The sequence below is a fragment of the Ranitomeya variabilis genome, chromosome 2 (assembly GCF_051348905.1).
Source record: "Ranitomeya variabilis isolate aRanVar5 chromosome 2, aRanVar5.hap1, whole genome shotgun sequence".
In the NCBI taxonomy this organism is placed as follows: Eukaryota; Metazoa; Chordata; class Amphibia; order Anura; family Dendrobatidae; genus Ranitomeya; species Ranitomeya variabilis.
The window spans coordinates 450,123,799-450,146,572 of record NC_135233.1 but is presented as its reverse complement, the minus strand read 5'-3'; the positions used below and the strand labels follow the sequence as shown (position 1 = coordinate 450,146,572).

The 22,774-nt window shown below is 45.3% G+C and overlaps 1 protein-coding gene across 2 annotated transcripts in view; it reads left to right on the top strand.

Annotated features, from left to right (window-relative positions):
- LOC143806570 (uncharacterized) overlaps positions 1 to 22,774 on the top strand; it is a 99,021-nt gene that overhangs the window by 10,613 nt on the left and 65,634 nt on the right. The window lies entirely within an intron of this gene.

The following is a 22,774-nucleotide window of genomic DNA, read 5'->3' as shown; positions in this document are numbered from 1 at the left end:
CGGATGGATTAATGTAGGGGAACGAGCGCACCGGTCTGATTCAACAATCGTGAAAATATTCTATATATGGAATTTTTTAATGTGATATTTGCCTCGGCTTCTGCACCAAAATATACATAAAAAACTCTGCAGATCTGAGTGCAACAAGCTTCACATTTTTTTAAAATGAGATAATGGTCCAATAGTGCACACGTTGCGTCTTTTTTTAACATGAAAAAGTCTTTTGGTTTTTATCATGGTTTTTGATTATTTTTGAAGGTTTTTGCAGTAGAAATTTCAAAAAAACAAAAACACTATTACTACACCTCATGCTATAATTGAAAATTATTAAATACCTAGGTAAAAAATCGGACAGCATTGGCATATTTCACATGCATGTGTGTTGAGGAGAGCCATAAGATCAAATACTTAATTAACCTCAAGATATAAGAGATTGAGAGAAGTAACCCATAACGTGTATTATTTAACCTTACATAAGTTTTCTCAGATCAAAGTGAGACACTAAAGATGGCTACCATTTCCTGTATCAGCACACCATGTGCTGATATCCAAGATGACGCCCACCCTGATGACCTCATGGATCCACCCACAGTGATGCCCACCCTGATGACCTCATGGACCAACCCACCCTGATGACCTCATGGATCCGCCCATGGACTTGCTCATGCCCAACCCATTAACCAATGGAATACATCTGATCACTCCCATTTTAGAGCTAACTGAGCCCCCTTACAGGAGATATATAAACTTGTGTTCTGACTGAATAAAGCCCCTTGGAGCTGAGCCATAGATTGATCAAGGAGAGTTTACATCCGACTGTGTGGTGTATTTCTTTAGTGCGCACCTAATCAATATCCATTAGGCCAGGAGTAGGCAACTAGAGAGTGAACTAATTGTTCAACCTAACATATTTGGTTGCCCAACCTGGGGCCAGCAGAGGAAGAGCCCTGAACCCTGAGGACCGGCAAGTGGAACAGCAGGATGCGCTGAATACCCCGAACCTGGAGACTGATCACCTCCTTATCAGAACATGGTAAGTCTGCTGATTTTTCATAATATGTAGTCTTTACCTGTGTCCTTTGGGGTATCCTGTGCAGATTGCCTCACCGTGTCCGGTTTTCGTGGTATCTGTAAGACGGCAGAAGGGTCTCTCCGCTGCTGGTCATTTAATTGCAAGAACCGTCACATGTTTTAGTTGCCTACTGCCTGTTACGTGTTGTGAAGAGGGGAGATGACTGGTAGTTAAGAGAGCAAGCGGATTTTCTTTTCAGCGGTAAAAAAAAAAAAAAAGGAAAGCTAATTTTTTCAGTGAGAAAAAAATATATATTTTTTTGTCTGTGGTATAGTATACGGTTGTCGCCTGTGATACGATTTTCAGTTCTGTATAGGAGAGACTAGGACCTGGAGTGAATTGACTCGGCCTAGGAGGGGCCCGTTAAACTTGGAGTGAGATGACTTAGTTCGGCGCCTAATAAATTGTGTAGCGGCCCGTTAAACTTCGAGTGAGATGACTCAGTTCAAGCCAATTAAATTTAGTTTTGCCTTGTGACTTCGAGTGAATTGACTCAGCACGGGGCCTGGTAATTTAGGGAGCAATTTGATTAAGTAGGGAATAATTGGTTTGTAAAGTACGGAACACGGAAGTCAGACAGGGACCACGTGACAAGAAGGAATAGGAACTGTGTGCTGCAGACTCAGTTCCCTTTAGAATCTCAGGTTTGAGTCATCTCCCCCTTATTGTTTGTTTGGTGTTTGTTATCTTGATAGATATATATATACTGTATATCTATAGAAAGATGGAGAAATTAATGCAGTTCTGCCATATTGGCACTAAGCCAAATTCAGATGGCAAGTTAGACTCGTGCACATTAGTAGCAACTCGTGAAGGGAAGAGTCATATTAAGCAATGTAAAAAGCTTATGAAGTTGTGTGAAATGCCAGAAGGGGGAAGGTTACAGCCCCTGGAGTGGAAGACTGTCTTGAAAGAAAGAAAAGGTATCCTAGAAGATAATGGATTGTTGTCTACTGCTAGGGCGTGGGAAAGAGTCTCTGAAAGTTTGTATAAAGAAAATTGGGTAGAAGAGGAAAGGAATAAAAAGGGTAGAGTTTTGAGTTATGTGTATTACAAAAATATATCCTGTGAGCGGCCACCACCGTATAATGGTGGCCTAGAGCCATTTGCTAATTCTAATAGCAGCCATTTTGTGGATGGACCATGTGCTAGTTCTAACGGTGGCCATTTTGTGGATGGCAAAAGTGCTAATTCTAACGGTGGCCATTTTGTGGATGGCAAAAGTGTTAGTTCTAACGGCGGCCATTTTGTGGATGGCAAAGGTGCTAATTCTAATAGCAGCCATTTTGTGGATGGCAAATGTAATTCTGGCAGCAGCCATTTTGTGGATGGCAAATGTGTTAATGCTGGCAGCAGCCATTTTGTGGATGACAAAAGTGTTAATTCTAACAGCAGCCATTTTGTGGATGGGCGATGTGTTAATTCTGACGGCGGCCATTTTGTGGATGGCAAATGTAATTCTGACGGTGGCCATTTTGTGGATGGCAAATGTAATTCTGGCGGCGGCCATTTTGTGGATGGCAAATGTGCTGCTCCTTGTGGTGAACATCTCAGACTAAGGCTACACACCACATCACTAAATCCTTGTTACCCAGTAATGACCACTAACGGCCAATACTATATTCCTTCAGGAAGTGAACAGGCTTTACCCATGTTTCCCGTCTCAGTGGTTTCCAATGGGGCACCGATCCTTTCCCCTATCACTCCTGTCGTGAATTCAGCAATCCTCCCACCTGGATCGTCCCCGGCACCAACCCTTTCTACTGTCACTTCCACTGCCAATTTAGCCGCACACCCACACAAGATGCTCCAAGCAACGGCCTCTCCTCCCAATGCTTCCACTACAACAGCACTCTCATGCAGTCTACCTAACCCTATGCCCGGTACCTCACAGGCTCTCTCACAGCCAAGTGCACACCAGTATGGGACAGTGGCAACTGTAACAAGGGGGGGCTCAAACTGGGAGGGTGATACCAATAGCACAGGAAGCACAAAGGGGAGGGAATGTTGGCAACCTATTTTTGAAAAAGAACTTCCTGAGGGACCCTTGTTAGTGGTGGGAAAGGGTGACATAACAACAATGGAGACAGATGCTACTGTTAATGCTGCCAATTCTCAGTTAGAACACAATGGAGGTGTAGCTAGAGCTATAGTGGAAGCAGGAGGGGTGACTATTCAAGCTGACAGTCAAATCATTGTTGAGTCACGTGGTCAGATAGCTGTTGGGGACATAGCGGTGACTAAATCTGGCAATCTCCCGTGTAGAATGATTATACATGCTGTGACCCCTACTTTTGACCCTATTCATCCAGACTTTAGTGCTCAACAACTTTGTGCAGCAATAACTCGCATTTTAGAGTATGCGAATATTAGTGAGCAGATTGAGACCTTGACAATTCCCGCTATTGGTGTTGGCATTTTCGGTTTCCCTGTTCATGCATGTACAAGGGAAATCATTGGAATTATAATAAACAAGTGTAGCCCCCCAAGCATTTGCTGCCTCTCTGAAATCAGGTTAATTAGTAATGAGGACAGGACTGTTAAAGCTTTTAAGATTGCCTGCGTCACCTGGACTCCACACCATGATACTGGAGATGCCCAAATAGAGCCCCTCATTCCAGGACTGTTACCTCCTCCTGCTCCTCATACACAAGGGATTACATCTGTACTCCCGGTGCCATCTCTACTCCCACCTCAGGTGCCACCACCAACAGTGCCAATGCTCATGTCTGAGGAGCCCACCCTCTGTCAAGTTTACACCCCAGCAAGCTGCTACTCTGTTGAACCAACTTCCAGATCCAGAAAAACAGCCGATGCCTTTCTACAGAAGCATGCTTCAAATCCAAAGGAATTACTCAGCCACGTGGCAAGATCTCATTTCCCTGGCAAATCTTTAAGCGGGCGATGCATATTGGCCTGTTATGGAGATCGTGTTCAATGATGCCTCACTTGCCAGTGACACCACATGGGACTCTGGTATTTTGTTCTGCCAACAACTTAAGACATGGGCCTCGGATAAGTTGGCTGATCAGTCAACATCTTTCAAGGATGTCACACAGGAACCAGGGGAATCGATGGAGAGATATCATGCTCGCTTAGCCCAAATGTTTAATGACCTTGGCTTCAGTAACCAAATAAAAGTTCAACGGACACTGCTCGTCTCCTCTTTTGTTGAAGGCCTTCGGGAAGCCCTGAAGAAGCAATTTCAAGCAATCAGACCTGAATATGCTACATTGGATCCTAAGTGTTGTGAATTTGGATTCTGGGCTCCCCCGGTGGCTACTGGTGGAATTGAACTGGTGTCTTCATCTTCTCTGTTCACCTGTTCCCATCAAGATGTGGGAGTCGCTATATAACCTTGCTGCTCTGTTAGTTGCTTGCCGGTCAACAATGTTATCAGAAGCCTCTCTGTGCTTGTTCCTGCTCCTAGACAACTACTAGATAAGTTGGACTCTTGTCCATGTTTGTTTTTGCATTTTGTTCCAGTTCACAGCTGTAGTTTCGTTACTGTGTCTGGAAAGCTCTTGTTGATCAGGAATTGCCACTCTGGTATTATGAGTTAATGCCAGAGTCCTAAAGTAATTTCTGGATGGTGTTTTGTTAGGGTTTTCTACTGACCATGAAAGTGTGCTTTCTGTCTTCTGCTATCTAGAAAGCGGACCTCAAATTTGCTAAAACTATTTTCCTGCTGCGTTTGTTATTTCATCTAAAATCACCGCCAATATATGTGGGGGGCCTCTGTCTCCTTTTTGGGCATTTCTCTAGAGGTGAGTCAGGTCTTATATTTCCCTCTGCTAGCATTATTTAGTTCTCCGGCCGGCGCTGGGCATATAGGGATAAAAAGTAGGACATGCTACCTGGCTACTTCTAGTTGTGCGGTAAGGTTTAGTTCATGGTCAGTACAGTTACCATCTTCCAAGAGCTTGTTCCTATATAGGCTTATGCTAGTTCTCTGGCCATGGAGATCATGACAGTTTGACCGGCCCGCAAAGTGTTAATTGTTTGGGCTGAAGCAGGAGGAAAAGAAGTGTTGAAGGGAAATTTTTTTTTTTTTTTTCCCCCCCTCAGAGTTTTGCTGCCTAGCCCTTAATTGCTGTCTAGCTGCTTCTTACCTCCTCTTAACCCTTGAATGGCTCTGTGTCCACCTGTTTGTAATGGATCTTCAGAGTGTAACTGCAGGTTTGAATAATCTCGCCACGAAGGTACAAAATTTGCAAGATTTTGTTTGTCATGCACCTGTATCTGAGCCGAGAATTCCTTTGCCGGAATTTTTCTCGGGGAATAGATCCGGGTTTCAGAATTTTCGAAATAATTGCAAATTATTTTTGTCTCTGAAATCTCGCTCTGCCGGAGACCCTGCACAGCAGGTCAGGATTGTGATTTCCTTGCTCCGGGGCGACCCTCAAGACTGGGCTTTTTCATTGACACCAGGGGATCCTGCGTTGCTCAATGTGGATGCGTTTTTTCTGGCCTTGGGGTTGCTTTATGACGAACCTCATTTGGAGCTTCAGGCAGAAAAAACTTTGATGTCCCTATCTCAGGGGCAAGATGAAGCGGAAATTTACTGCCAAAGATTCCGTAAATGGTCTGTGCTTACTCAGTGGAATGAGTGCGCCCTGGCGGCGACTTTCAGAGAGGGTCTCTCTGATGCCATTAAGGATGTTATGGTGGGGTTCCCTGTGCCTGCGGGTCTGAATGAGTCCATGACAATGGCTATTCAGATCGATAGGCGTTTGCGGGAGCGCAAACCAGTGCACCATCTGGCGGTGTCCACTGAGAAGTCGCCAGAGAGTATGCAGTGTGATAGAATTCTGTCCCGAAGCGAGCGGCAGAATTTTAGACGGAGAAATGGGTTGTGTTTCTATTGTGGTGATTCTACTCATGTTATATCAGCATGCTCTAAGCGCACTAAAAAGCTTGGTAAATCTGTTTCCATTTGCACCTTACCGTCTAAATTTATTCTATCTGTGACCCTGATTTGCTCTTTGTCATCTATTACCACGGACGCCTATGTCGACTCTGGCGCCGCTTTGAGTCTTATGGATTGGTCCTTTGCCAAACGCTGTGGGTATGATTTAGAGCCTTTGGAGACTCCTATTCCTCTGAAGGGGATTGACTCCACCCCATTGGCTAATAATAAACCACAATACTGGACACAAGTAACTATGCGTATTAATCCGGATCACCAGGAGATTATTCGCTTTCTGGTGCTGTATAATCTACATGATGATTTGGTGCTAGGATTGCCTTGGCTGCAATCTCACAACCCAGTCCTCGACTGGAGAGCTATGTCTGTGTTGGGCTGGGGATGTAAGGGGGCTCATGGGGATGTACCTGTGGTTTCCATTTCATCATCCATTCCCTCTGAAATTCCTGAGTTCCTGTCTGACTATCGTGACGTCTTTGAAGAATCCAAGCTTGGTTCGTTACCTCCGCACCGAGAGTGCGATTGTGCCATAGATTTAATCCCGGGTAGTAAATACCCAAAGGGTCGTTTATTTAATCTGTCTGTGCCTGAACATGCTGCTATGCGAGAATATATAAAGGAGTCCTTGGAAAAGGGACATATTCGTCCATCGTCATCTCCCTTAGGAGCCGGTTTTTTCTTTGTGTCAAAAAAAGACGGCTCTTTGAGACCATGTATTGATTATCGGCTTTTGAATAAAATCACTGTTAAATATCAATACCCATTGCCGTTGCTGACTGATTTGTTTGCTCGCATAAAGGGGGCTAAGTGGTTCTCTAAGATTGACCTTCGTGGGGCGTATAATTTGGTGCGAATCAGGCAGGGGGATGAGTGGAAAACCGCATTTAATACGCCCGAGGGCCACTTTGAGTATTTAGTGATGCCTTTTGGTCTTTCTAATGCTCCGTCAGTTTTCCAGTCCTTTATGCATGATATTTTTCGCGATTATTTGGATAAATTTATGATTGTGTATCTGGATGATATTCTGATTTTTTCGGATGACTGGGACTCTCATGTCCAGCAAGTCAGGAGGGTTTTTCAGGTTTTGCGGTCTAATTCTTTGTGTGTGAAGGGTTCTAAGTGTGTTTTTGGGGTACAGAGGATTTCCTTTTTGGGATATATTTTTTCCCCCTCTTCCATTGAAATGGATCCTGTCAAGGTTCAAGCTATTTGTGATTGGACGCAGCCCTCTTCTCTTAAGAGTCTTCAGAAATTTTTGGGCTTTGCTAACTTTTATCGTCGATTTATTGCTGGTTTTTCGGATATTGCTAAGCCATTGACCGATTTGACTAAGAAGGGTGCTGATGTTGCTGATTGGTCCCCTGATGCTGTGGAGGCCTTTCGGGAGCTTAAGCGCCGTTTTTCCTCTGCCCCTGTGTTGCGTCAGCCTGATGTTGCTCTACCTTTTCAGGTTGAGGTCGACGCTTCTGAGATCGGAGCTGGGGCAGTGTTGTCGCAGAAAAGTTCTGACTGCTCCGTGATGAGGCCTTGTGCCTTCTTTTCCCGTAAATTTTCGCCCGCTGAGCGGAATTATGATGTTGGGAATCGGGAGCTTTTGGCCATGAAGTGGGCTTTTGAGGAGTGGCGCCATTGGCTTGAGGGGGCCAGACATCAGGTGGTGGTATTGACTGACCACAAAAATTTGATTTATCTTGAGACCGCCAGGCGCCTGAATCCTAGACAGGCGCGCTGGTCATTATTTTTCTCTCGGTTTAATTTTGTGGTGTCATACCTACCGGGTTCTAAGAATGTTAAGGCGGATGCCCTTTCTAGGAGTTTTGAGCCTGACTCGCCTGGTAACTCTGAGCCCACAGGTATCCTTAAGGATGGAGTGGTATTGTCAGCCGTTTCTCCAGACCTGCGGCGGGCCTTGCAGGAGTTTCAGGCGGAGAGACCTGATCGTTGCCCACCTGATAAACTGTTTGTTCCTGATGATTGGACCAGTAGAGTCATCTCTGAGGTTCATTCTTCTGCGTTGGCAGGTCATCCTGGCATTTTTGGTACCAGGGATTTGGTGGCAAGGTCCTTCTGGTGGCCTTCCCTGTCACGAGATGTGCGAGGCTTTGTGCAGTCTTGTGACGTTTGTGCTCGGGCCAAGCCTTGTTGTTCTCGGGCTAGTGGATTATTGTTGCCCTTGCCTATTCCTAAGAGGCCTTGGACGCACATCTCGATGGATTTTATTTCAGATCTGCCTGTTTCTCAGAAGATGTCTGTCATCTGGGTGGTGTGTGACCGTTTTTCTAAGATGGTCCATTTGGTTCCTCTGCCCAAGTTACCTTCTTCTTCCGAGTTGGTTCCTCTGTTTTTTCAAAATGTTGTTCGTTTGCATGGTATTCCTGAGAATATCGTTTCTGACAGAGGGACCCAATTCGTGTCTAGATTTTGGCGGGCATTCTGTGCTAGGATGGGCATAGATTTATCTTTTTCGTCCGCTTTCCATCCTCAGACGAATGGCCAGACCGAGCGGATTAATCAGACCCTGGAGACATATCTGAGGTGTTTTGTGTCTGCTGACCAGGATGATTGGGTTGCTTTTTTGCCATTGGCGGAGTTCGCTCTCAATAATCGGGCCAGCTCTGCCACTTTGGTGTCCCCGTTTTTCTGTAATTCGGGGTTTCATCCTCGATTTTCCTCTGGTCAGGTGGAATCTTCGGATTGTCCTGGAGTGGATGCTGTGGTGGAGAGATTGCATCAGATCTGGGGGCAGGTGGTGGACAATTTGAGGTTGTCCCAGGAGAAGACTCAGCTTTTTGCCAACCGCCACCGTCGTGTTGGTCCTCGGCTTTCTGTTGGGGATTTGGTGTGGTTGTCTTCTCGTTTTGTCCCTATGAGGGTCTCTTCTCCTAAGTTTAAGCCTCGGTTTATCGGCCCGTATAAGATATTGGAGATTCTTAACCCTGTTTCCTTCCGTTTGGACCTCCCTGCATCCTTTTCTATTCATAACGTTTTTCATCGGTCATTATTGCGCAGGTATGAGGTACCGGTTGTGCCTTCCGTTGAGCCTCCTGCTCCGGTGTTGGTTGAGGGTGAGTTGGAGTACGTTGTGGAGAAAATTTTGGACTCTCGTGTTTCCAGACGGAGACTCCAGTATCTGGTCAAGTGGAAGGGATACGGCCAGGAGGATAATTCTTGGGTGAATGCATCTGATGTTCATGCCTCCGATCTGGTTCGTGCCTTTCATAGGGCCCATCCTGATCGCCCTGGTGGTTCTGGTGAGGGTTCGGTGCCCCCTCCTTGAGGGGGGGGTACTGTTGTGAATTTGGATTCTGGGCTCCCCCGGTGGCTACTGGTGGAATTGAACTGGTGTCTTCATCTTCTCTGTTCACCTGTTCCCATCAAGATGTGGGAGTCGCTATATAACCTTGCTGCTCTGTTAGTTGCTTGCCGGTCAACAATGTTATCAGAAGCCTCTCTGTGCTTGTTCCTGCTCCTAGACAACTACTAGATAAGTTGGACTCTTGTCCATGTTTGTTTTTGCATTTTGTTCCAGTTCACAGCTGTAGTTTCGTTACTGTGTCTGGAAAGCTCTTGTTGATCAGGAATTGCCACTCTGGTATTATGAGTTAATGCCAGAGTCCTAAAGTAATTTCTGGATGGTGTTTTGTTAGGGTTTTCTACTGACCATGAAAGTGTGCTTTCTGTCTTCTGCTATCTAGAAAGCGGACCTCAAATTTGCTAAAACTATTTTCCTGCTGCGTTTGTTATTTCATCTAAAATCACCGCCAATATATGTGGGGGGCCTCTGTCTCCTTTTTGGGCATTTCTCTAGAGGTGAGTCAGGTCTTATATTTCCCTCTGCTAGCATTATTTAGTTCTCCGGCCGGCGCTGGGCATATAGGGATAAAAAGTAGGACATGCTACCTGGCTACTTCTAGTTGTGCGGTAAGGTTTAGTTCATGGTCAGTACAGTTACCATCTTCCAAGAGCTTGTTCCTATATAGGCTTATGCTAGTTCTCTGGCCATGGAGATCATGACACCTAAGGATGTTTTGACAATAGCTAAGGGATTAGAAAAAAACACTCCCTGAGAAATCGATAACCTCGAACAAAAAGACCCATATTCTATGGACTGATGTGCAATATCAAAACCAGCAACTTATATCACCTCGTAGCAAAGACGTCTGCTTCAATTGTGGCAACCCAGGTCACCGAAAACAAGATTGTAGGGCCCCCTTTCCAAGACGCAGATTCAGGAATCACAACGAGGATAATCGCAGATTCAACTATCCTCGTTACAATGACCAATACTACGAACGACCACTACAAGCTCAGATGCATCCCGATGTCAATCACACCGCAGCTCTGATGGATCTAAGTACCCAATAGGACAAGGGCAAGCCCGTGTCCACTACTTTGGCTTCTATGTCTGGTCCTATAGCCAAAGTAACTATCAACATTCAAGGCAAACCCTTACCGTTTCTTGTGGATACAGGTGCAGCCAGAAGTGTTATCAGATTACAGGACCTGCCTTTTCCCGATCTGATATCCTCTGAAGCCGTGACATGCGTGGGAGTGGATGGCAAGCCTACTTCTAACAAGCTCACCCGTAAGATACAGGTTGGACCATACGAAGATGTGTTTATGCGTCTAGTGGTGTCCCCCACTTGTCCTACCAACCTTCTGGGAGCAGACCTTCTCCAAAAGCTGAGAGCAACTATTGCCTATTCATCAGATGGTCTCACCATCACCGTCACTGACCCGCTCGATCCGAGCGAAGAGTGTCAACTTCAAGCTGCACCTCTGCTTATGATGATGGATGAAGCTGCTAAAACAGTCTCGAGTGTTCCGCCAGAAGTGATGTCACAAGTTCCATCTACTCTATGGTCAACTGGCCCTGAAGATATTGGACGTCTTGCTGTGCCCCCGGTACGGGTCATTCTTAAACCTGGAGCTCAGCTTCCTAGGGTGCCCCAATATCCACTCAAATCTGTCCAGGAAGAGTCTTTGGCCACTCAAATCAAGACTCTCTTGGAGAACGGGGCACTAGTCAAATGTAACTCTCCCTGTAACACACTTTTGTTTCCAGTAAAGAAGAGGACATTAAAAGGAGAAGCTCCAAAGTATCATATGGTTCAAGATCTCCGGGCTGTTAACGCAGCAACTGTACTAGAAAGTCCAATTGTGCCCAATCCACATACATTGCTGTCAGAAATACCATCAGATGCAGAACGTTTCACTGTCATAGACCTGGCCAATGCTTTCTTCAGTATACCACTGCATCCAGAAGATTGGTACCTGTTTGCTTTCACTTACAGAGGATCACAATATACCTGGACGGTCTTACCACAAGGAGCACAGAACTCACCAAGTCATTTCTCTCAGGCCCTTGCCCTTGTCTACAGCCGTGGAGAGAGATTAACCATCAAGTCGTCCTTCAATATGTGGATGATCTCCTACTATGCTATCCTAATCAGGCAACCGCTGAAGAGTCAAGTTTCAGTCTTCTTCTTCATCTTGCACAACAAAACTGTAAGGTGTCCTGTTATGACCTGGTGGGTACGGAGCGGTACTGAGATGACCTGGTGAGCAAAACCAATCATGGACTCACTACGGAGCAGCACTGAAATGACCTGGTGGGTAAAACAAAAATAGGACTAGCTCTGAGGAGGTGGTAACTTTACTGACCGCAATCCCTACTCCTAACACCAACACTAGAAATAGCCGTGGAGCGTACCTAACTCTGCCTAGACGCCTCTGCACAGCCTAAGAACTAGCTACCCCTAAAGATGGAAACGGAAAGCTATCTCGCCTCAGAGAAACCCCCAAAGGAAGATAGCCCCCCACAAATATTGACGGTGAGTAGAGAGGGAAATGACAAACTCAGAAATGAAACTAGATTTTTTAGCAAAGGAGGCCAACACTATCTAAATAGACAGAGATAGGATAGGTTGCTGTGCGGTCAGTATAAAAACTAAAAGTCCACGCAGCGTTTACAAAAATAACCACCACACCAACTCACGGTGTGGAGGGGCAAATCTGCGACCCCAGAGCTACCAACTAGCCGGAATATTTCATAATGACAAGCTGGACAAAGAGAAATAAATTGAACTGAACATAAGGTCATAAGCAGGGTAACAGCCAAAAAGTAGCAGACTTATCTTAAGCTGAAAATGGACTGGCCAACAGAGAACTTCCAGGAAAGGACTGAATCCACAGGAAATACATTGACAGCTGGCATCCACTAAAGCCAAAAGCCCAGTTAAATAACAAGGCCAGGAAACCGATTAGTGAACGCAGCTGCTAAGTTCCACTTGAAACCACCAGAGGGAGCCCAAGAGCAGAACACCCAAAAATACCATTCGCAATCACAGGATGGAGCCCAAGAACGGAATTCACAACAGTACCCCCCCCCCCCTTGAGGAGGGGTCACCGAACCCTCACCAGAGCCCCCAGGTCGATCAGGACGAGCCAAATGAAAAGCACGTACCAAATCGGCAGCATGGACATCGGAGGCAAAAACCCAAGAGTTATCCTCCTGGCCATAACCCTTCCACTTGACCAAATACTGAAGTTTCCGCCTTGAAAGACGAGAATCCAAAATCTTCTCCACCACATATTCCAGCTCCCCCTCAACCAACACCGGAGCAGGAGGGTCAACGGAGGGAACCATGGGCACCACATATCTCTGCAACAAAGATCTATGGAACACATTATGAATGGAAAACGAAGCTGGAAGGGCCAAACGAAAAGACACCGGATTGATAATTTCCGAAATCCTATAAGGACCAATAAAACGAGGTTTGAACTTAGGGGAAGAGACCTTCATAGGAACATGATGAGAAGACAACCAGACCAAATCCCCAACCCGAAGCCGGGGACCAACGCACCGACGGCGGTTAGCAAAACGTTGAGCCTTTTCCTGAGACAATGTTAAATTGTCCACCACATGAGTCCAAATCCGCTGCAACCTGTCCACCACAGAATCCACCCCAGGACAGTCCGAAGACTCAACCTGCCCTGAAGAAAAACGAGGATGAAAACCGAAATTGCAAAAAAAAGGCGAAACCAAAGTAGCCGAACTAGCCCGATTATTAAGGGCAAACTCGGCCAACGGCAAGAAGGTAACCCAATCATAGTGATCAGCAGACACAAAGCATCTCAAGTAGGTTTCCAAGGTCTGATTGGTTCGCTCCGTCTGTCCATTTGTCTGAGGGTGAAATCCCGAAGAAAAATACAAATTAATGCCCATTCTACCACAAAAGGACCGCCAAAACATAGAAACAAACTGGGTACCTCTGTCAGACACATTCTCCGGAATACCATGCAAACGAACCACATGCTGGAAAAACAAAGGAACCAAATAAGAGGAGGAAGGCAACTTAGGCAAAGGTACCAAATGGACCATCTTAGAAAACCGGTCACAAACCACCCAGATGACAGACATCTTCTGAGACACAGGAAGATCGGAAATAAAATCCATGGAAATATGCGTCCAGGGCCTCTCAGGGATAGGCAAGGGCAAAAGCAACCCACTAGCACGAGAACAGCAGGGCTTAGCCCGAGCACAAATTCCACAGGACTGCACGAAGGAACGCACATCCCGTGACAAAGAAGGCCACCAAAAGGACCTGGCAACCAAATCTCTGGTTCCAAAGATCCCAGGATGACCAGCCAACACCGAACAATGGATCTCAGAAATCACCTTATTAGTCCATCTATCAGGAACAAACAATTTCCCCACAGGACAGCGGTCGGGTCTATCAGCCTGAAACTCCTGAAGTACCCGCCGCAAATCAGGGGAGATAGCAGAAAGAATCACCCCCTCTTTGAGAATACCAGCCGGCTCACGGACTCCAGGAGAATCAGGCAAAAAACTCTTAGACAAGGCATCAGCTTTCACATTCTTAGATCCTGGAAGATACGAGACCACAAAATCAAAACGGGAGAAAAACAAAAAGACCACCGAGCCTGTCTAGGATTCAAGCGCTTGGCCGACTCAAGGTAAATCAAATTCTTATGGTCGGTCAAGACCACAACACGATGCTTGGCTCCCTCAAGCCAATGTCGCCACTCCTCGAATGCCCACTTCATAGCCAACAACTCCCGATTGCCAACATCATAATTACGCTCAGCAGGCGAAAACTTTCTGGAGAAGAAAGCACACGGCTTCAACAAAGAGCCATCAGAGCTTCTCTGAGACAGAACAGCTGCTGCCCCAATCTCAGAAGCGTCAACCTCAACCTGAAAAGGGAGAGAAACATCTGGCTGACGCAACACAGGGGCAGAAGTAAAACGACGCTTAAGCTCCTGAAAGGCCTCCACAGCCGCAGAGGACCAATTCACCACATCTGCACCTTTCTTGGTCAAATCGGTCAGAGGTTTAACCACAGTAGAAAAATTAGCAATGAAGCGGCGATAAAAATTAGCAAAGCCCAAAAATTTCTGAAGGCTCTAGTCTTCACAGATGTGGGCTGAGTCCAATCATAAATAGCCTGGACCTTGGACCTTAACAGGGTCCATTTCAATAGCCGAGGGAGAAAAAATGAACCCCAGAAAAGAAACCTTCTGAACTCCAAAAAGGCACTTAAACCCTTTCACAAACAGTGAATTAGCACGAAGAATCTGAAATACCATCCTGACCTGCTTCACATGAGTCTCCCAATCATCGGAAAAAAACAAAATATCATCCAAATATACAATCATAACTTTATCCAAATACTCCCGGAAAATATCATGCATAAAGGACTGAAACACAGATGGAGCATTAGAGAGCCCGAAAGGCATCACAAGATATTCAAAATGGCCTTTGGGCGTATTAAATGCTGTTTTCCATTCATCACCCTGTTTGATGCGAACCAGATTATACGCCCCTCGAAGGTCAATCTTGGTAAACCAGCTAGCCCCTTTGATCCGAGCAAACAAATCAGAAAGCAAAGGCAAAGGGTACTGGAATTTGACCGTGATCTTATTGAGAAGGCGATAATCTATACAGGGCCTCAAGGAGCCATCCTTCTTGGCAACAAAAAAGAACCCCGCTCCCAACGGTGACGAAGACGGGCGAATATGCCCCTTCTCCAAGGACTCTTTTACACAAGTCCGCATAGCGGTATGCTCTGGCACAGACAGATTGAAAATTCGACCCTTAGGGAACTTACAGCCAGGAATCAAATTAATAGCGCAATCACAGTCCCTATGAGGAGCCAGAGGACTGGATTTAGGCTCCTCAAATATATCCTGGAAATCTGACAAAAACTCAGGAACCTCAGAAGAAGGGGACGAGGAAATTGACATCAGAGGAATGTCACTATGTATCCCCTGACAACCCCAACTAGTCACGGACATGGATTTCCAATCCAGCACTGGATTATGTACCTGTAACCATGGAAACCCCAGCACAACCACATCATGCAAATTATGCAACACCAAAAAGCGAATATTTTCCTGATGTGCTGGAGCCATGTTCATGGCTAACTGTGTCCAGTACTGAGGTTTATTCTTGGCCAATGGCGTAGCATCAATCCCCCTCAAGGGAATAGGACTCAACGGCTCCAAGGAAAAACCACAGTGCTTGGCAAATTCCAGGTCCATTAAGTTCAGGGCAGCGCCAGAATCCACAAATGCCATTACAGAAAAGGACGACAATGAGCAAATCAGGGTAACAGACAAGAGAAATTTAGGCTGTAAAGTACTGATGGTAACCGACCTAGCAACCCTCTTAGTTCGCTTCGGGCAGTCAGAGATAGCATGAGTAGCGTCACCACAGTAAAAACACAGCCCATTCTGACGTCTGAACTCCTGCCGTTCTGCTCTCGTCAAAACTCTATCGCATTGCATAGGCTCAGAACTCTGCCCAGAGGACACCGCCATATGGTGCACCTCCTTACGTTCACGTAAGCGCCGATCAATCTGAATGGCCAGAGACATTGATTCGTTCAAACCAGCAGGCGTGGGAAACCCCACCATAACATCTTTAAGAGCTTCAGAAAGACCCTTTCTGAAAATAGCCGCCAGGGCATCCTCATTCCATTTTGTAAGCACAGACCACTTTCTAAATTTCTGACAATATATCTCTACTGCTTCCTGACCCTGACACAGAGCCAGCAAAATTTTTTCTGCCTGATCCACAGAATTGGGTTCGTCATAAAGCAGTCCAAGTGCTTGAAAAAACGAATCTATATTGAGCAATGCAGGATTCCCTGGCTCAAGGGAGAATGCCCAGTCCTGCGGGTCGCCACGCAACAGAGAAATAACAATCTTCACCTGCTGAATGGGGTCACCAGAGGAACGGGGTCTCAGAGCAAAAAATAATCTGCAATTATTTTTAAAATTCAAAAACCTAGATCTATCCCCAGAAAACAAATCAGGAATAGGAATTCTAGGCTCAGAAACAGGAGTTTTAACAACATAGTCTTGGATACTCTGTACCCTTGCAGCGAGATGATCAACACGCGCAGACAGACCCTGAACCTCCATATCAGCACCAAGCTCCTGCACCATCCAAAAATCAAGGGGAAAAAAAAGGACAAAACAAGCAACACAAAAAAAATGACTCAGAACTTTCTCTTCCCTCTTTTGAGATGCATTTAACACATTGTGGGCCAGCTGTACTGTTATGACCTGGTGGGTACGGAGCGGTACTGAGATGACCTGGTGAGCAAAACCAATCATGGACTCACTACGGAGCAGCACTGAAATGACCTGGTGGGTAAAACAAAAATAGGACTAGCTCTGAGGAGGTGGTAACTTTACTGACCGCAATCCCTACTCCTAACACCAACACTAGAAATAGCCGTGGAGCGTACCTAACTCTGCCTAGATGCCTCTGCACAGCCTAAGAACTAGCTACCCCTAAAGATGGAAACGGAAAGCTATCTCGCCTCAGAGAAACCCCCAAAGGAAGATAGCCCCCCACAAATATTGACGGTGAGTAGAGAGGGAAATGACAAACTAAGAAATGAAACTAGATTTTTTAGCAAAGGAGGCCAACACTATCTAAATAGACAGAGATAGGATAGGTTGCTGTGCGGTCAGTATAAAAACTAAAAGTCCACGCAGAGTTTACAAAAATAACCACCACACCGACTTACGGTGTGGAGGGGCAAATCTGCGACCCCAGAGCTACCAACTAGCCGGGAATATTTCATAATGACAAGCTGGACAAAGAGAAATAAATTGAACTGAACAGAAGGTCATAAGCAGGGAAACACCCAAAAAGTAGCAGACTTATCTTAAGCTGAAAATGGACTGGCCAACAGAGAACTTCCAGGAAAGGACTGAATCCACAGGAAATACATTGACAGCTGGCATCCACTAAAGCCAAAAGCCCAGTTAAATAACAAGGCCAGGAAACCGATTAGTGAACGCAGCTGCTAAGTTCCACTTGAAACCACCAGAGGGAGCCCAAGAGCAGAACTCCCAAAAATACCATTCGCAACCACAGGATGGAGCCCAAGAACGGAATTCACAACAGTGTCCCTCAATAAAGTCCAGTGGTGTCAGCCTAAAGTCGTGTTTTTAGGCCACTGTCTCTCTCCAAAATTGAAACACCTAACGGATGAAAGGAAACTTGCTATTAAGACTGTTCCTCTACCAAAAGGACCTAAGCAGTTACAAGCTTTTTTAGGACTTCTCACATATTGTCGCCAATGGATTCCAGACGCTTCCAAGCTGATGCAGCCATTGTACGATGACCTTAAGATGTCAGCGTTTCCACTATGTCCCAAATCTGTGGAAGCTTTCTACGCTCTTAAACAGGCCATACAGTCAGCACCAGCTCTTGGAATCCCAAATTATCAACTACCTTTTTACTTGTTTGTCAGTGAAGTGGCAGGACATGCTTCCGGAGTCCTAGCACAAAAACATGGGGGAAGAACAAGACCAATCGGCTATTACTCTGCCCGCCTGGACTCTGTGTCTCAAGCTTCCCCGACTTGCCTCAGAGCCGTTCATGCTGCACATATGCTTCTGGACAAAACTTCTGATATCATCTTAGGACATCCGGTTCTCTTAATGGCTCCACACGACATAAAAGCTATTCTAGGCCAGACTCAACTTAAACACCTGTCGCTACAGCATCATATGAGACTCCAATGTTCCCTCTTGATTCCGGATAATGTCACTCTTGTCCGCTGCACCATCCTCAACCCATCCACGCTGCTTCCTCTTTCCAGGGGGGATGTGGATGATGATACTGATGCTCTCAGAGAAGATGCCTCTACACACTCAGAGGATCGTGACTGTCTCGAACAAATGCAGGAAGAAGCAGCCTCCAAGAAAAACGTGTCTGAAGACCCACTCCCACATGCTGACCTGACGTTCTTCACTGATGGTTCCAGATTTGCAGATGAAACAGGAAGATTCCATACGGGATATGCCGTGGTTACACATGACCAGGTCATCTCAGCTGGATCGCTACCCACCGCACATGTCTGCACAAGAAGCAGAACTTAAAGCTTTGACGTTGGCTTGTCAGGAAGCAACGGAGAAGGTGGTCAACATCTACACGGATTCAAGATACGCTTTCGGAGTGGCTCATGACTTCGGCAGTATCTGGGCAGCCAGAGGATACCTAATAGTCCAGTGGAACTCTAGATCTATCTTTGGAGGTTGCAGTGGTCAAGATCAAAGCTCACGGGAGATTGGATTCTCCAGAAGCAAGGGGGAACTTCTTTGCTGACAAAACAGCAAAAACCTATGCTGCAGATCCATTTGGGAAAGAGAAAGCAGCGGTGTACGTGTCACAAGACACTGAAGAAGGGACTAAAGGCTCTCTTATGAGGATTATCCATCTACATCAAGACAAGACATCAGATGATGAAAAGAAGTCATGGCAAGAAGGAGGAGCTAAAAAGGATGAAGATGGAGTCTGGAGGATGAACAAAAAGGTCTGTCTACCCCGTAATCTGTACCCCTCAGTGACAGAATGGGCACACGGTATCACCCACAGAGGCAAGAATCAGATGAATGACCTGATTTGGAAGACTTATATGGCACCTGGAATCTCTACTGTCACCCAAAAATATTGCAAGTCCTGCCTTGTGTGTGCAACATGCAATCCAGCACCGCCTCAGAAAGTTACTCAGAAACATTTGGCTAAACCACTCTATCCCTTTCAGAGAATTCAGATTGATCACATTCAAATGCCAAAAGTAGGGAAGTACGAGTATGTACTGGTAGTGAATGACATGTTCTCAGGATGGCCCGAAGCCTATCCAGTAACAAACATGACTGCCAGAGTGACTGTTAAGAGACTGATTACTGAAGTAGTATGCAGATATGGGGTCCCAGAGGTAATTGAGAGTTACCAAGGACCTGCGTTCACTGCAGCACTGACTAAGGAACTATGGACATTGGTGGGAGCTGATTTGGGTTTACATACTCCAGATCACCCCCAGAGCAGTGGGAAAGTAGAAAGACTGAATGACACCTTGAAAAATAAAATACTGAAAGCCAGTCAGGAGGTCAGACTTCCTTGGACAGACATTTTGCCCATTGCCTTATACTCAGTCAGAAACACTCCAAGGGGTCCCACTAAACTCACACCATACGAGATTCTTTTTGGGGGGCCTCCAAGGTTGGGTCAATATTTTCCACAACAGCTAGCCTTAGGAAGTGATACTCTAGTAAAGTATGTCATTGCCCTTACTAAAGAACTGTCAGTAACACGTGCACGAGTTTTATCATCCATTCCAGATTCCAGTGAAGGTACCCATACTTTCCAGCCTGGTGACTACGTGCTGGTTAAGAAGTTCGTCAGAAAGACTTCCCTGGAGTTGAGATTTGAGGGTCCCTACCATGTGCTTCTGACAACTCCTACTTCGGTCAAACTTGAAGGAAGACCGACGTGGATACACGCCTCTCACTGCAAGAAGTTCGTGCCTCCATCAGAACCTTCTATATAATGTTGCATATCCTTTACTTTGTGTGTTGTGCCATTCTATACTCCTTTGTAGGAGCACAACAGGTCGCAATCACCCAAACTGGGGGGATGATCACATTCTGGTATAATGCTACTGCACACGTTGCTTCTTTTAAATTTGATTATTGTGATGTAGTACAGTGTGACACTAAGTGGGTTTCCTCACCTTCCACAATGAGTCAACCGGCACATCTGAGATCAGGACAACAATATATATGTGTTACGGGTGATGGATGGGGACAAACTTGTAGTTCATGGTGGGCGGTCGGGTGGAACACTGGTGAAGATTGGGGGTATAGACCAAACACAGCCTCAAGAAAAGAGGACTCACAGGGTAAATCTTTACTCACTAGGATGACACTCTCCCGTACAAAAGTCCTCAAGTCCTGTGATACCATTGGCCAATGCAACCCTTTAGTCCTCAACCTGGAGAACTCTCAACCTGGCGATAATGGCACCTATCTGCCGGGTACATATGTAAATGGTGTGTGTGCCAGTTGTGCCCATCTAGGTCAATTCATATTAGCAGATATAAAAGAAATGTCACCAAAAGATAAAAATAAGCATTCAAACCCTCTAACGTTCCGTATCCAAAAACTTAACAAAATGACAGCCATTGCAAACCCCACATTTGAAGTTATTCTTGCCATTGAAACAGGATATACTGAGACCAACTTATGGTTGAAGTGGATGAAATATACAGCCAATCAATATAATAAATCCAATTGCTTTGTCTGTGCAGGAGCGAGACACCACTTAGGATCTGTCCCTCTAGACTTACCCCCAGATGTGGAAAAATGTTTCCTGAGTCTGTTTACTAACAAATCCCTTGATGAAACAAATTACGAAAATTGGAAAAAGAAGTACCCCGTAGTCACAAAAACACCTAATCCAGGTGAAGGCATCACCATATACCCAGGAAAATACACCTGTTACACTAATACTGAAGGGAGCATATTTTTGGGTAATTTCACAAAGGGATATTGCAGCAGATACAGTAATGCAACCAGGGGAGACCTGATCAACCAAACCCAGTCTATTTCTGATGTTTTTTGGATATGTGGAGACATGAAGATCAGAACTCATTTAGAAGGAGAGTGGATAGGAGAATGTACACTAGCCAAAGCCATAATGCCCTTCTACATAGCAACAGAAGGTGAGGAAGCCCTAACTTCAGAAAATCTCCACAGAACAAAACGGGAAACAAATTTGGAACCAAGAGACAGTTTTGACCTCCACATTTATATCGATGCTATAGGAGTCCCAAGGGGGGTACCAGATGAATTTAAGGCCAGGGATCAAGTCAGAGCAGGTTTTGAATCATTTATCTTACCCCTAGTGACTATAAATAAAAATGTAGACTGGATCAATTACATCTATTATAATCAACAGAGATTTGTCAATTACACTAGAGAAGCTCTTCAAGGTTTGGCAGACCAACTAGGCCCTACATCAGTAATGGCATTTCAAAACAGAATGGCCCTTGACATGATATTGGCAGAAAAAGGAGGTGTTTGCAAAATGGTGAAATCTGCATGCTGTACCTATATTCCAGATAATACAGGTCCCACCGGAAAGGTTACAGTAGCCATAAAAAAGCTGAATTCCCTACAAAAAGAATTAAAGGAAAATTCAGGTGTAGAAGATCCCTGGGACCAATACTTTTCATGGATGAAGGGGTGGCAGAGATGGCTAGCTCAGATAGGTGTAGTTATCCTTGTCGTCCTAATCATTGCAGCTATTATTGTTTGTTGTGTTCTTCCCTGTGTAAGGAAAATCATCGAGAAAGGAGTAAAAACATCAGTTCCCATTTTCCTAGCTCAAGAGGTGAGTTATTCTGCAGACATAGAACAGCTAGGCCCTCTTCAGTCTTTTACAGTCCACAACTAGGCAGTCAGAGCAGCTGTATGCAAGTTTGTGCCTACTTCGGTCAGGGTTGCTGAGCGCCTCCTGGATCCATCTCTCACATTGTAAACTTGTTAGACAGGTATGCACAGAGTAGGATCTGACCTGCTTGTCAAAGTCCAGCTACAAAGGGAGGTTTTCCACAAGGGAAAACTTGTCTCAAACTGGTGAAAACTCCAATTCCCCCCTCCCGGGTGAGACGGTCAGATCTAAGATGTGTACATCAGGGTTAGTGACATGTGTATTTTATGTAACCATAGAGATGGGAGGTTGTAGAGTAATAGATCCAGCAGGTAGGAAAGTCCCGAGGACACTGGTAACGTGCTCCGATATACCTCCTCGGTATACCCATAATTGGACACACATTCTCTGGTGTCAGTAGCATCCGTATTGTCATGAAGCCTCTGATGTCTTAGTGACACTCAACACTGGTGGGTTAGGGAACCACGGTGGGATCAAGATAAAAAAAAACACCTGATCAATATCCATTAGGCCAGGAGTAGGCAACTAGAGAGTGAACATTTATTAATTGTTCAACCTAACATGTGAATGCAGCGGGTAAAAAATCCCAAAGCTCGAGATGCCAAAAATGCATTTCTAAGATAGTAGTCTATCAAATGTTAGCCTGCCCCCAGCGTGAGCGCCATTAAAAATACCTTCTAGTGTAATAGTATACAACACAACTTCCTAATTATGTACAAGATTGAAAAAAAAAACACATCAAAATCTCCTAATAAAACCTCCATATACCCAAATAAAAACAGCACCACAAATGATAAAACACTTCATTATACATTTACTCCTCTAAAATATTGCTACTCCAGTTGGATGGTCATTAAATGGAGCAGCAATGTTATTTTAGTGGGAGTAAATGTAAGCTGAACGGTTTTATTACATGTGCTGCTATTTTTATTCGAGTATATAGGTGTTTTTTTTTTTAGGTGACTTTGGTGTATTCATATTGTGCATCATT